We start from the raw sequence: 11,833 nt of genomic DNA, 5'->3' as shown, positions 1-11,833 counted from the left end.
GACGTCTGGTGTATTTATGACCCCAGTTTGTTCATCAGGGTGGTGCGGAATCGGAAAATCCTTATGCAGCGAATAATCAAACAGCTAGTGATAAAAAATTTCCTCAAGAATGTTAAAACTCGTCGGAAGTAAACATAGCTTCTAAATTAAATTATAATTTGTTTTTTCAATGAATTTATTTTTTCCAGCTAATGCATGATTATGATCCGGAAAAAGCTCACTGGAGGTTCATCATATTTAACACACATTAACACACGGAACCAGAAGTACTTCCGGTCCTGCCACCGATTCTAGTTGAACAGATCTTTGCGATTATGAGAAGTTTTTAATCGGTAAGTTTAAATAAATTAAGGTTCCTCAACGAATAGTAATTTTCAATAAATATTGATTGCAGGTGACAACATATTAACGGAGCTTGGAATGACGTGTGGAATCCTTAAACTGGAACAGTACTGCTGAGAACAATAGAACCGAGTCCGGAATGTTCACCAAATGTACATGGCCAATTGATTGGAACGGAAAGTTTCGGAAAGTTATAACAATAAATATGTTTAATCAAGCTCCATAATGTTTCTCATTTACGCTGCAGTGAATAAAAACAAATTAATTTCAGAATAAATTGAACAACGGCATATTTTATGGAATCTATGAACTATTAATTTTACTTTTTTAAATTATAAATCAAATCATCCTGGCGCACTTTGAAATTCATTGAAAATTCCTATAAAATGAATCACCCCGATTTCGACCGTCAAATAGTAAAAAGTATTGGATTTTCCTTTAGTGCAAAAACACTAGAATTTCCAATAAAGCTTATAGCTCGATTTCGGTCAGTGTACACACAACCCTGGAGCTGTAACACTGTATAGGAACCGTCAACAGTTTTTATAACTTCTTCGGTCATAACCAAATAAAGAAAAAAAAAAGAAAAAAAAATACTTTTGACCCGATATTCAATAAGACTGGGAGAACTCCTTTTTCGGGATAAAGTTCCTTTACCCTTTAAGGAGTACTCAGCATGATAACGCTTGCAGCGGGTCAAAATTACCCCTTATTTGGAAGAGCTCGATTGAGGGATGTGAGCAGTTTCAAGTGACAGAGCCAATCATGTTTCATGCGAGAAAAAAAAATTAAATGATAAAAATTATTTATTTTCCAATTAAGTATCACTAGCAACATTTTTAAAAATCTTTTGGGTATTTTTCATTGTCCCAATTTGGCTGCTTGTGGGACAAAGTTGGACCTTCATCGTGAGGACGGAATCGAATTCTGAAATTCATTTAAATTTTATATTATTTGGTTTTACTATTAATTTAATTGTTTTAATTGAACTCACCTTACAACCAGCCAAAGATTGGAAGAGACTTGCTTATTCTTCGACGTGTCCACAGCTCCCACATAGTTTCTGCAGTTTTCCTTCAACTGGCTCTAGGACAATCTGTTGGAAAATATTTATATATATTAATTATTTATTATTATTTAATGATTAACAACAAATTCGTTGAAATAAAACTTACCGAATCCTCCTCATTCAGTTCAGTTCCCCTTGCAGAGGTAAATTTTCCCAAGAGCTAATTAAATTCGAAAGCTTACAAAGTTCCAAGACTACCCTCAATGGCTGGACTCATTGATTTGGTTTTCATCTCCTCCGTTTCCTCGCTATAAGAGCAAGTTCACTGGTTGAGATGGAGTTGGAAATTTCGATGGTTTACATCACATCACAACACATTTGCCGTCCACCGGTGTTGGGAAAATCTGATATTCGAACAGTTTCGCGCTGCAAAATTTGTATCGTATAACACTTTTTGGCTGAGGGTGATAGAAAAACGCAATGTTTTGCAACACCGAACCGAGTGATAGAGTCGGCGTTGCAATACAGTATTCGTGCATGAAGCGATTCGGTGCTGCCATCTATCTTATACTGAAAACCTCAGTTGAGGGGAAAATAAAGGAAATTGAGCAATTTCAGGATTTAAACATAAAGTGATATTTTCTTTAAAAAAAATGCTTTTATCACTTGAATTGATACTAATTGCAAAGAAGTAAATCAACTTTTTTAAAATTTACAACCAATTTTGTTCATGCCCTTGCCAATCGAATGGGCTATCATGCATTTTTAGGGGCAGAGATGCCAGATAGCTGTGTGAATAAATAAATTCGATTTGTTTGTTTTGTTTGAGCGGTTTTCGGGAGAAGGAAAGTGTTTCATTTATTTTTATTTGAAAAAGGTATTCCGTCGGAATGTCCGGTAACAAGTTCGGAACACCGCCTTTAATGGTTCCATCACCCTCGCTGTTAATTTGACAAGTGTCAATTATATCAAACGCAGGCGTCGTATCGGGAGTAAAATTCAGCTTCCAATGAATTTTTCGGTCCCAGCGCAACCCGGACAAATTGCAGCTTATTGAAACGAAGAAACATCGGAAATTGAATGTTTGTATCAGGTAGGTGTTCTCAAAAGTCGGTAAATTATTTAAAATCAAAACCCATATCCCAAATTTTAGGTTGTGCTGCCGGAATGCATCAAGTTTGGCTTCCGATGGGTTGGATCTCTGATCCCTCTGTTCAAACACGGGCAGGAATGATTTTGCAATCGAAAAGTTCCACAGGTGTGACCTGGTTAGATGTTCAAAGAAAGAACAAGAAAAGAAACGGTCGGAAATATAAGTTTGTTTGAAAAGCTACGAAACAAAAACTCTTTATTCAAATTATATGTGAAACCTTTAAATTCGAAAAGTCCTTCAAATACCAAAATCACTTTCATGTGTGCTACATTGGCAGAACGTTACAATACCAGTATTATAGAATAACTATAATAACAACTGACTGATGATTTAAATACGTTTTTCATGAGTTTTTTTTATCTTAAGTGAACTGCAGAACAAACGTCCCATGCAACAGTTCCAAGCAGTAACATAATTATGCTTTGAGACATAAATTTGCAATGGCATAAATAAGACTAAATGACGTCTCGATCATGGCAAACATAATACAGCTTCTCCAATTTATACGTTTTGTAATGAGAATTGATTACCTAAATCTTTTTTTTACCTTAAATGAATAAGTTAAACAAAGTTAAAACAAAAATTTAGTTTTTAATATTAAAAGCAAACTTAATTTATCGAAGTTATTTGGTTTTAATGAAAAATTTTTTTTTTAATTTTGAATTTGAATGACGGTTTTATGGAATAAGAAATGTGTCTGAAATACCTATACTTTCTATTTGTCACTTACTTAATTATCACTTTGAAAATGAAGGTTTTAGGAAGAAATAAAAAACTTGATCAACTCGTGTTATCAAATGCACTTCAATACAAAACACCTAATTCTGCAGAATATAGTTTAATATTTGAATGCATTATAACTTAAACAATACTTATTCATGCATATAAATAATCAAATTTTCATATGGACACTACTTACTATTTCAAGTTAATGATCAAGTAAAATGAATTTGATTTCAATTTTCAAACGGTGAATTCAAAATACAAAAACTTTGTAAAATTACTGAAAAGCAAATTCTCTTGGCATCGCTGGTTGCTTTCGATTTTATACCTTCGTATTCTATCACACCGGTGGACGGCCAACATTTTTGGTCTATATTTCACGATAGAAAAATTCCCATCTGTGCTACAGACGTCTAAATTCCTACCACTTTTTCCCAACACCATTGGACTTGCTCTAAGTTGAATCCTGAAACAAAATTGATGAACAAAAGATGAGATTTTAAATATAGAATACAAAAACCACAAAACTTACCACCAATGTTAGTCCACTGCCGTTCATGTTGAATCCTTCTGGTTTTCTTCTGGTTCGTCCGGAGTCCGGAACTTTGCTGTGCTGCTAAAATGAAAATGAATAAAAATTCTGGAAATAATACAATTTAAATTATCAACAAATCACTTTCCACAACCTCTTTCATCGTGCCAAATCAATCACTTTGGATGTAACGCATCTAAAACTACCCCTTTTGAAAGGATTCGAGCTTTTCGAAATAAGGGGTAATATTGATCCGATATAATGACCCGTTATTTGACAGATAGTGGAGGTTCTCAATAAGAGCAAACGCACCAATAAGTGAGTATACGCGGCCCGGTTTTGCTCATTTCAGCGGACCGGTTTTGGGATACACACTCTTTCGCGCACCGGGCGGTAGCATAATTATTTTTAAATTTAGCATTGCACTGAGAAAACTTTTGAAGAAAATCTTAATCTTAAATTAATACGGACCGAGTAAATTTTCGGAGTCGTCCACCAAACGGCTCTTCTTAGTTACATGATCTTTTTTGGTCATAAAATACGATGCTTCGAGTTTGTTTATCTGAAATTGAGTGAGAAAGGAAAAAATGTTATCAAAATTCATAGGTAGAAAAAAGTCCTAAACAATATAAAATACAAAATAAATATAACTCACCATCAGAACCAGCAATTGCACTTTCTCGTTCAATTCCTGGATAAACCCGAAAAAATGTAACGAAATTGCGAATTCAACTGGTTATCCAAAAAAAAAATCCATCCACAATTTTAATCTCATACACATTTTTTCCTAAAATTATTATTATTATAATTTATTAGAGACCTTTATAACCACCCGGGTCATTCGGGTCTTTTCTTAAAATGGATATCAACAAACATCCACACGCTGCGACGTCGTTTGTTTATAGTTCAGCTTAAAACTTCAACTTGTTTTTCTATCCAACGTGCAGACTGAAATAGTTGCTTCTCCGAAAAACTGGGTCCCATTAGTTGCAAACTTATTGAGAGACCTCGTTTCGAAAGCCAAATAGGTAGGGACAGTAATGGAATGCCACCCATACGGTTGGATACAAAAATCCTGCACAGCGCATTGGTCTCGATTATTATTATTCCGAGAAAAATCCTCGAAGCTTCACTCAAGGTTGTGGGAGTCAGTAAAATGTTTACTACACGGAATGCACAATCAAAATTTTCAGAAAGCAATCGTCGGACTTGAAGGGCTTTTCGAAAATATTTCATGAAATTAGTTTTTGCGCAATAAAAAAAGTTTCCGCTTTCCGTTCGTTTGTTTAATTCTGCTTAAAACGATAGAATTTTTTCAGTGCATGTTTGATCTCGCCCCTTTCTAGTGAGCAAATTTGGTGATTTTGTCGGTCCCGACGGCAACGGCCCTATTTTGCTCACCTTCATACTAACCCCCGGTGCGGTATGGAAGTGATTAAACTCGTGAGCATTTTCACTTTGCTCGCGATTGCTGCGGATGCCCTAACGGGTCAATATTACGCCCATGATGCCTCTAAATATGGTGGTCTCTCTTTGGCAAAAAGTAGACGAGGGTTGGATGCGGAGGAGGAGCCGAAATTTGACAGCTGGCTGTTCGGCTGGCTGCTGGCTGGCTGGGATGCCAGGTGCTCTGATTTTTTGTAAAACACGAAGTTTTGCCAATCACTAAGCTATTGCTTAGACAAAGATTTCGCCTTGATTTTTGCAAATATAATTCATAGAATCGAAACAAAATCTTCCGGCTGAGCTCCGGGCTGGTAAGCAAAGCTGGAAGAAGTTGGACCTATAAACGACGGTGCCAGCTTTGTCGGTAGCGGTGAATAACATTAATTTTGGATTACTTATGACAAATTTATGCTTATTCAACACTTTTTTCTTTCAAGAGCTATCCAGAAGCAGCAGAAAGTCATCGAATCGGATGGTAACATGGCGAGGCGTTACATTCAATCGTCCGAGAAGCGCCCTCCTGCAGGAACATCCTATCTTCATCGAGATGAAAAAGCTGCTTCAGGAGGACCCCCGTCTGTTGCCATCGCTGCTCCAGAAGATCCAATCGAGTAATCCGGATCTGATGGGTAGCATTTGGGAAAATCAGATGAAGTTTTTGGCACTTTTGAATGATGGGACCGATGAGCTGAAATAGGAAAATAGGCGCAACTTTAGGCGCCTGAGCAGCATGACGATAAGTCCGATGAGTGGGTTGGGGAATCAGTTCGATCCACTGCAGACTGTTGATTGTCCGGAATGTATTGAGCCCCTGAAGGATTCTGCAGGTGATGCTGTCCAATTGCTAGTCATCCTCAAGTGCAGCAAAGCTCCAGCTCAGCGCTGCTCGTGGGTGGTGGTGAAGGTAGATTAACTGAATATGTTAATATTTAAAAAGGCTTAAGCAGTATTTACATGATGCAACAGTTATTTAAAAAAAAATTTCGAACCATAAAATCGTTTATCATTTAATCATGAAAATTATCAATAGCAGAATTTATAGCATTCCTTTAGCAGAACCGATTTACTTTTATTTTCATCCAACACTTTTCGATTGGAGGGAAACAAAATAGCTCTTTGCATAAGGTAACAAGAATAAGGAACAAGCAACATCCGGTTTAGGGTTTTGGTTGTTTGTTCCACCCTTTAAGATCCTTTCTATCATAACGGTCAATGAAAAGTTTTTCTTTTTCGGAACATACGGATAGACCGAACTGCATTGTAATTTTATTATAAAAAAGTGTTTAGAATACAAATTAATTCATTGAATATACTCATATCATTGCTTTTTTTCCGAAAACTAAATTTCAATATAATAAAATAAACTAAACCCCAGTGCGGTTTTGAATCTTTTGATCTTTCGTTTACGATTGGCTTGTGCACATACACACTTTTTTGCCATCTGATTTTTTATCTCTAACGCCTGGCATCCCTGGACCCCTTTTTTCGTAAACACTACAGCCAGCTGTCAAAACTTTTTTCAATATGGCGGAATGGCGATTTGGCATATGAGATCACCATACTAGAGCCATCATGATTACGCCTTTAAGGGGTAGCCAAAAGTTAAGCCTACACAGTAAACGAAAACTACCGAGTTCGGTAATTTTTTTTACAGAACCTGTTCTGTAATTCGAAAATTTTCGGTAATTGATCGATCTGACGTCTTGTTTTTACCGAGTTCGGTAGATCGATCCTTTATTTAACGAGGCTCGTTTATTTTTATGTAAACAAATCGCTTTGCCGTAAATTTTCGGTGAAAAAACACCGAAAACTGTAAATTAGTGTTGCTGTCAACACAAACGTCAAGTTTCGAGCGCACATTTTTTGCAGCTTTGAGCGCAACCGTCTCTTTTTGATAACCGCGATGTATTAGTGGCGTCCCGCTTGCGCAAAATCAATTTGAAACGTTTTTAATTTTTGCATATGCGCAGGGGGTGCTTTCAATCGAGCAGTAAAGTTTCGGTATCACGTGTTAGTAGATGATGTTGGGGGTCAAAATGTTCAACCGCTGCGTGTTGAAGTTAATTAAGACCATTAATTGTGATTGAAAAAAGTGAATCTAATGTGTCAAACATCTTTCGGTGACTGTTTAAAACCACATTCCACCAGTTATTTAAAAAAAAACCTCAAAACCACAACGGTAAAAGAGCACCAGGCTCTGTAATTTGACTTGAATTCCTCAGGTTCAACAGGCAAGTTCAGTACGGTAAAGTAATCTGAGGTTTTCGCCTACTTTTTAAATTTAAGACCAAATAACCCGCCTGACACTGATGCTGATAATAAGTGGTAAGTAGGAAATTGATAACGAAAATCAAAGTAAACTTTGAACAATAAATGAGACGATTTTGTTTTGTTCGCGATGTTTATGTATTTCTGTTTTAGTTTTGCGTTTCCGAAATTTAGGTTGTTTTGGATTCATTTCGAGGACGGCTGTTCCATTAATCTTAACTGTAGGCAGATAAACAACCAAATTGAAACGATGGAATTGGATTAACAACCGACCGAACAGTTTGGAAGTGCAGGAAACAAATTTGAATTCATCCGTGGCCTTCATGGAAAATACTACTTAATACCTCAAAAAACCTTCCAATGGAGCTCTTTCGTTTATTTGCAGGTAATTTTTGTATGACTTTTCTGTGTCGTAAATTTATTAAAATAATTCATTCTTACAGGAACCGGAACATTCTGCTTACCAGCTTGGTTAAAGTTGGCTGAATACCAGTTGTGCCATTATCGATGACGGATCTATGGTTGGAGCTGATGCCAATGCTGTTATCAAAGTTATCATCGCAGTTATACGAAAGCTATTCGCGCTTCTAAACCTTGTTATTATCTGGTAAGCAAAAATTATAAGACCTTTAATCACTTTAAAATACCAAAGTTAAATTTACCATCAACACGATCAAACTGTCGCTCTCAAAATTTTCTTGTATTTTAAGCAACTTGTTTTCAAATGGTCGAGTATAAGTATTTCACAATTTTATTTATTTTTCAAAAATTTAGATTTACAATTTCAATAGAATTCCCTCTTTCAGTTCCCCTTTAGTTTTAAATATTTTGGGACAGCTCATTAAAAATAATTTAAAGTGAACAATTCATTTAAATTAATTTTAATGTAACATTTAATACCATTCGAACCATTTCACTTTTTTTTTTTTTATTTATCATTTGCTCTAGCAAACCAGAAAGGTTCGCGATAAACACATCAATAAAAGCATTTTTATTACCGCTTTCATAAAAGTCTAGTTTATATTAAAACTTTTCTTAGAACTATATTTTGATTTAGTTTTTTTATTGTTATTATGTTTCACAACTCTCTTCGAGGACTTACCTACCACAATGCCTTTTTGAAATTGTGCATAATCAGACTTTTCGAATTGACTTTAATATCATGATGATTATTATGAAACATTGTCTAAACAATTATTTTAAATTTTGTCATTGGTTTTTAACGTAAAATTTCCATCTTTTCCAAATGACTTGGATTGTACAATTACCATCATGTTTAAATTCGACAAAAGTAAACAGTTAAATTATTTATGTACACTATGCCATTATGAATAATTTCAATTTCATGCCAAACTCTAATTTATTTTGCACTTTATTATTTTGCGTGCAGTGAATGCTATGAACGCACTCCAATTTATTTACCACTTTAGAACGATTTTTCGTGGCCGGATGAGTATAAAACCGCTCGTGTATTGTCGAACCGCCCGCTTAAATCTTCCTGAACAGGACAAGCAACTCGTGTGCAGTGGCCAGAATTTGGATGTCAACATGAAGGACAGAGGTTTTGTGCGCAATCGAATTGGGCAGATGACCGAGATGGCTACATATATCGATCGAATTCAGAGACAAATTATCCTGGGAAAGTACATGACGCTCTGCGTAGTGCTGTTGTAGGATGACCATAATTTTGCTGAAAATCACGAAAAAAGGTAAGTTTTCTATTCTTAAAACTTCTTGTCATGCTAAGTACAATTCCATGTTTATTTCACAGAACAGTTAAAGGATTCGAAGCTTACTTGAACATTTCAGGATCCGATAAGGAAGAATGTTAATAAGCTGCCAATATGAAAAAGGAAATATATATAGTTCGGGATTTCTGGAAATCCGAAATGCGAGCGTCGATAAATAATTTTAGCATCCGTCGTTAGGTGAGTAAATATTCTTGTTCATTTTTTTCATTTTCTTACCTACTAGGGTAACGGACTTATTTTAGACCAGAGGACCTATTTTGGGCCACCTTGTCTAGCTCTTTTATAAAGCAACTTATCATGAATTTTCTTGACGAATATAGTTGAAGCTCGGGAACTTAATGTATTGCATTAATTTTTTTCACATTTGGTTGCTTTATAAGAGAAGAGAGCTAGACAAAGTGGTCAAAAATAGGTCCCGTGGTCCAAAATAAGTTTGTTACCCTATTTACTCAATATTCAACAGTAAACTGTTCCTATAATACACTTCAATTGCTTGATAATTTTTTGAAATATTTGTTTGCAGCTTAACGCTAAGCCATCTCACAAAGGATTCTCGGTTTAAAAAGTCTGTGCCAAATCAAGTCTGGTAAGCGAAAACGACTGTATCAACGTTAAATACCCCGCAATGGCTGGAAATAGGACATGTCGTAGGAACTGATTAAGTGCCATACTCATGAATTTCCAATCGGGCAACAATATAAGGGATTTTTCAACAGGAGGTGTTAAATCGTTCAAATTGTACAGCTTAATTCCTTATTAACTGACACTGAATTATTTCATCGAAGAGGTTAGATTCATTATGGCAAGGCTTGTGAACATAATCGACATCGACCCAGTGTTGTGAAGAAAGTAGGTAACCAAATGGCACTGCGTGAGCCAAGACTCATTAGGGATCATCGGATTGAAATCAAGCCAAATAAACATCCAAGTGCTGCGCCAAAATCCGATGGATTGATGACCGATGTACTCTGCCGAACAAACCTGCGTTCGGTAAGTAACAGGTTTGAAAATTCCCATCTTCAAAATTGTTAGTATAATTTTGATATTTTTCGGGTTGGAAGTATTTTTTTGCTCACATAGAAAATTAAAACAGGCATATATTTACACAAGTAAAATAGCAATATTCAGTTTATGTTATAAAATTATATTATTTATTCCAATACACGTGAAAGGAGAATTAAATGTTCATTCGTCTTAACGTTCAGAGTAGGAGACATTCATACTATTTAGCATGTTGCTACTACATAAATGAAGGCGTTTAACACTTCAGATTGCCATTATGAATATAGCCTCCGCTGGCAGATAAAGAAGTACTGTCAACATTATGAATCTTTGTATCGGTTTTTTAAAAAAAGGTAGTTTTTTTGTATCGATCATACTTACTTATACAAATAATATAAATTTTTTAGTACAGCACTCGCTCGTGGAACGGATATTTTTTAAATCAATTTCTCTTGGTGATCGGACGTTTTGGCAGATGAAATCAGTCAAGTTCAGTTCATTTTCTACGTTACTGATGGTCCTCGGTCCAAAAATTAATTTTTGTTCCTTTATCATTTTATTACAGATGGATGTAAAGAATTCGATCATCGATGTGTATGCTGATAGGATTTGCTCAGCGCTTGTTAATGAGAAAAACTATGCTCCTGCTACAAAGTCAATTCCTTGTGGCCCTCAGTTTTCAGTTTCAGGAAACACAATGAAAAGATATTTAAACAAGAATGGAAATAGAGATACAAGGAAATTATTTTTGCTCAAATAATTTAAGGAAAGGTTTGTTTTAAGAATTAAATCTTAGAGTTTTATCATTTCTTGTACGTTATAATTCTAATTAAAAAGTCGTCAAATTATTAATAAAAATAAGTTAAAAAATATCTTCGTTAATTGATTTTTTTAAAGCATATCCAAAGTTGGTATCAGTTTAATACTTAGTTAACAATACCTAATGGTTATCAATCGAGAAGTTTTATCTACTTTAAGCTGGCCATTTAAAATATTTACTTGTAGAATTACTTTGCTATGTTTGGCTTTAAACTGAATCGTATAAGCCGTTTCTAATAAAAATTATAAAAAAAATTCTTTTCTTCCAGGTCATTACACAATACTATCTATTTTTGGATTTTATGTAAGATAAAATAGATAAAACAAATTTAAGATTTATTTACAATTATTTACAATACTTCAAACATAAAGCGTCTCGGAAGACAGAAATTTTTAGAAGAATAAATTTTTATGGACATAAATTTTAGTTAAAATTGCAATTTGTGATAATACTGAACGTTTTTTAAGTTTGCACTAAAGCTTTCTGATTTGAAACTGAGATAACGTTTGACAATCAGTATTCTTAAAAATTGTGAAAATCCACAAAAATTATGTCCATGAATATTTTTTTTCTCTAAAAATTTATTCCTCCGAAAGCTCATATCACATTAATTTCGAACAACGCTGTTTCATATCTGTAACGATCTAAATTTATGTCTAAACAGATGTTTTATTTTTGTGCGTCCAATTTGACATAAATTTACATCATAGATGATATAATATTAGGTCGAATATGCTTTAATATTTATATCTGAGGAGTTATGGCTTGAAGCGTTTCTGTTTTCTTC

General features: G+C 34.7%; 2 long non-coding RNA genes across 6 annotated transcripts; one reads left to right on the top strand and one right to left on the bottom strand.

Annotated features, from left to right (window-relative positions):
* Positions 1–1,130: 1,130 nt before the first annotated feature.
* LOC129748814 (uncharacterized) lies at positions 1,131–4,715 on the bottom strand. 3 transcript variants are annotated; one of them, XR_008737838.1, is made up of 5 exons: positions 3,904–4,715; positions 3,760–3,840; positions 1,518–3,693; positions 1,337–1,438; positions 1,131–1,269 (listed from the first exon to the last, which is right to left on the bottom strand). It is a non-coding gene; the product is annotated as an uncharacterized LOC129748814 (long non-coding RNA). The 3 variants fall into 3 exon arrangements; XR_008737837.1 differs by having other exon boundaries at positions 3,760–3,843; positions 3,914–4,715; XR_008737835.1 differs by having other exon boundaries at positions 3,914–4,714.
* Positions 4,716–6,843: 2,128 nt separating this feature from the next.
* LOC129748825 (uncharacterized) lies at positions 6,844–11,308 on the top strand. 3 transcript variants are annotated; one of them, XR_008737843.1, is made up of 7 exons: positions 6,844–7,530; positions 7,627–7,858; positions 7,917–8,080; positions 8,864–9,182; positions 9,245–9,401; positions 9,748–10,214; positions 10,792–11,308. It is a non-coding gene; the product is annotated as an uncharacterized LOC129748825 (long non-coding RNA). The 3 variants fall into 3 exon arrangements; XR_008737841.1 differs by having other exon boundaries at positions 9,748–10,715; XR_008737839.1 differs by having other exon boundaries at positions 9,748–11,308.
* Positions 11,309–11,833: the final 525 nt, after the last annotated feature.

This window comes from Uranotaenia lowii, chromosome 1, assembly GCF_029784155.1.
Source record: "Uranotaenia lowii strain MFRU-FL chromosome 1, ASM2978415v1, whole genome shotgun sequence".
NCBI classification, from domain to species: Eukaryota; Metazoa; Arthropoda; class Insecta; order Diptera; family Culicidae; genus Uranotaenia; species Uranotaenia lowii.
This window is presented reverse-complemented; position numbering and strand designations above follow the sequence as displayed.